The sequence below is a fragment of the Sapajus apella genome, unplaced genomic scaffold (genome assembly GCF_009761245.1).
Source record: "Sapajus apella isolate SASKATOON/1434 unplaced genomic scaffold, GSC_monkey_1.0 scaffold1204, whole genome shotgun sequence".
Taxonomy (NCBI): Eukaryota; Metazoa; Chordata; class Mammalia; order Primates; family Cebidae; genus Sapajus; species Sapajus apella.
The window spans coordinates 1-3,518 of record NW_022438130.1 but is presented as its reverse complement, the minus strand read 5'-3'; the positions used below and the strand labels follow the sequence as shown (position 1 = coordinate 3,518).

Genomic DNA, 3,518 nt, shown 5'->3' with positions numbered 1-3,518 from the left:
GTAAAATGTCTGTTCATATCCTTCACCCACTTTTGAATGGGCCTGTTTGTTTTTTTCTTGTAAATCTGTTTTAGTTCTTTGTAAATTCTGGATATCAGCCCTTTGTCAGATGGGTAAACTACAAAAATTTTTTCCCATTCTGTTGGTTGCCGATTCACTCTAATGACTGTTTCTTTTGCTGTGCAGAAGCTGTGGAGTTTGATTAGGTCCCATTTGTCTATTTTGGCTTTTGTTGCCAATGCTTTTGGTGTTTTGGTCATGAAGTCCTTGCCTATGCCTATGTCCTGAATAGTTTTGCGTAGATTTTCTTCTAGGGTTTTTATGGTGTTAGGTCTTATGTTTAAGTCTTTAAACCCATCTGGAGTTAATTTTAGTGTAAGGTGTCAGGAAGGGGTCCAGTTTCTGCTTTCTGCACATGGCTAGCCAGTTTTCCCAACACCATTTATTAAACAGGGAATCCTTTCCCCATTGCTTGTTTTTGTCAGGTTTGTCAAAGATCAGATGGTTGTAGATAAAAAATATGGAACACTTCACGAATTTGCATGTCATCCTTGCACAGGGGCCATGCTAATCTTCTCTATATCGTTCCAATTTTAGTATATGTGCTGCTGAAGCAAGCATGAGCCTAATGTTCTTGAGGTTCACGTGTGTTGTAACATGCAAAGTCCTTCATTCCTTTTTCTGGCTGCATAATATTCTACTGTATGGACAGACCACATTTTGGTTTCTCCATTCATCCCTGGAAGGACAATTGGGTTGTTTCCACTTTTTGGCTATTCCAAATATAATGCTGCTGTGAACATTCATGTACAAGTTTCTGTGGCACATATGTTTTCAGTTTTCTTGGATATGTATGAAGGAAAAGAACTGCTGGGTTACATGGGAAACATGTTTTTAAACTTTTGAGGAACAGCAGACTATTCTTCAGTGTCTGTGTCGTTTTAGATTCCCAGCAGCAGTATATCAGGGTCTGATTCCTCCACATCCTCAGCAATGTTTGTTATTCCCTGTGTCTTTTTAATTCTAGCCATCGTAGTGGACTGAAATGGTATCAAGTGACAATTTTTTTTTTGAGACAGAGTCTCACTTGGTGGCCAGGTTGTCTCAGCACAGGCAGTGAAGGCAGCAGCCTGGCTTACAGATTATGGGGGTTACAGAGAGGGTTTGCAAGTAGCTGGGTGCTATTCTAGGAAAAACCGCATCTTGGTTCTCAGGGGTTGACATTCTGCTTACTTGGGTTAACATGCTGAGTTTCAGAGCCAGGTGCAACCACATCCTGGTGCCCTGTTTACCAGGCTTGAGGCTGTTTTTGTTGTGAGCTCGGCTTAGCACGGGAGAAAGGGGAGAGGGTCTATGCACTTGCCTTGCTGTGACCCTAACAGAAGGGTGCCCAATTGAATGGGAGGCAGTTATGGGCCCAGGGAGGCTGGGTGGCCTTGGGGGAAAGTGGGGTGACTGGAAACGAGGTTAACGGAGTCTGGAGAGCAAGGGTCGTCTCTCCAGCCACTGTTGCCACCACCCAAGACATGGCACCTGGGTCCTCAGGGCGGTCTCTGGGCTGGGTCCGAGGCTGGGTTTTGGGTCCCCACCAATGTGGCAGTGACTATAGGGGGCATTGTGGGAGCAGGTGGGAGAGGGGCTGGGCCCAGCTTCGCAGTCAGGCCGGTATTCAAATGATCCAGGAGCGCCAGGCACAGTGGGCAGGCGGGGCGGGGCGGGGCTGCGGAGAGTCTCGGAGAAAAGCTGGCTCTTCCCGGAAAAGGACGGTCTTGCGGGGGCAGCGAGCGCGGGGGACAGCTGTTTCCTTCGTGTGACCCAGTGGGCCGGCCCTCCTGGGCGCCCCTCCCCGGGCTCGGGCGAGTCCGACCGCCGCCTGGTGGCCACAGGGAGGGAAGGACGGGGGCGGTGGCCGACGCGTGGTCTCCGCGTGCGGGCGCCCGCGGGCTCCGGAGGCGGCGCGGGGAGCGCAGGACCCAGCTGAGGCTGAGCACAGCGCCAGGTGCGACCAATTCCCGCCGCCGCCCTCCGCGAGAGACCCGCCCTGCTTAGTCCACGCGGGAGCCCCGGTCCCTGGGAACAGACGAGGGGCCTCCGCAGCTCTTCACAACCCCCAACCAGGTCCAGCGGCGGGTGACTCGGCCGTGGAGGGCGCTGTTCCTTCCGGATGGGCCCCCCATCAGCGGGAGGCGACACCTCGCACCAGCAGGGGCAGGAGGAGCAGCGGGAGGGGCGCGGGCTGCGGTCCTGAGGCCTGGTTGAGCTCGCACTGACAATCGCAGGTTTCGGACTCGGGGGTTGCTTTGGGGGCCCGAGGGCGCGGGGGCCAGAGCTGGGGGCGGGGCAGCCCAGCTACTTGGGCCCATGAGCTCGGGAGGTGGAGGTGGCGGGACGTTTGGCTTGGTCTTTGTGTCGCCCTTGGGGAAGCGCCTGTAGAGGGCGCCCTTGAAGAAATAGGTGTCACCTGGGGGAGCAGAGCTTGAGTCCTGGGCCGGCTTCTGTGCTTACGGCTCTGTGATCAAGGACGCACCAGGCTGAAGTCCTCTAGTCCTCAACCAACCCACCAGGTTACCGAGACCCATGCACCATTATCCATAAGGAAGTCAGGGGCCTGGCCTTGCTCGTCCACATCTGTAACCGGGATATGTCCATCGGAGCCACATTCTCTGCTGTCACTACTGGGCCCCCTGCCTCCCTGTGCCCGCCTGTCAGAGAAGCCTGCAAGCAGGCACCTGATTCCATTTGAGCAACTGTTATTTTATTGTATTGCTTTCAGGGGAAAGTATGAATGCAGTGCCCACTACCACAGATGATGCGATCAAGCGTCCCACACTTGTGGAAGTCACAGGGGTCAGCACATCCGGAGTGCAATGGAGATGGTTTGGCTTCATGTCCCACCCAAATATCATCTGGAACTGTAATCCCCACATGTCAAGGGAGGGACATGGGAGGAGGTGATTGGATCATGGGGGCGGGTTCCCCATGCTGTTCTGGTGAAAGCGAGTTCTCACCAGATGTGATTGTTTTTTTTTTATTAGAGGGAGTTTTGCTCTTGTTGCCCAGGCTGTGTATGATGGCACAATCTCGGCTCACTGCAACGTCGTCCTCCCAGGTTCAAGCGATTCTCCTGCCTCAGCCTCACAAGTAGCTGGGATTACAACACACGCCACCACTCCCAGCTATTTTTTGTATTTTTTTTTTTCTCTCTTTTTTTTTTTTTTCTTTTTTTCTTTTTTCTTTTTTTTGTTTTGAGACGGAGTTTCGCTCTTGTTACCCAGGCTGGAGTGCAATGGCGCGATCTCGGCTCACAGCAACCTCCGCCTCCCGGGTTCAGGCAATTCTCCTGCCCCAGCCTCCTGAGTCGCTGGGATTACAGGCACGCGCCACCATGCCCAGCTAATTTTTTGTATTTTTAGTAGAGACGGGGTTTCACCATGTTGACCAGGATGGTCTCGATCTCTTGACCTCGTGATCCACCCGCCTCGGCCTCCCATAGTGCTGGGATTACAAGCTTGAGCCAC

General features: G+C 53.0%; 1 non-coding gene across 1 annotated transcript; it reads right to left on the bottom strand.

Moving 5' to 3' along the window:
- Positions 1-514: 514 nt before the first annotated feature.
- LOC116546667 lies at positions 515-617 on the bottom strand. Its single transcript, XR_004266805.1, has one exon. It is a non-coding gene; the product is annotated as a U6 spliceosomal RNA (small nuclear RNA).
- Between the last annotated feature and the right edge of the window lie 2,901 nt (positions 618-3,518).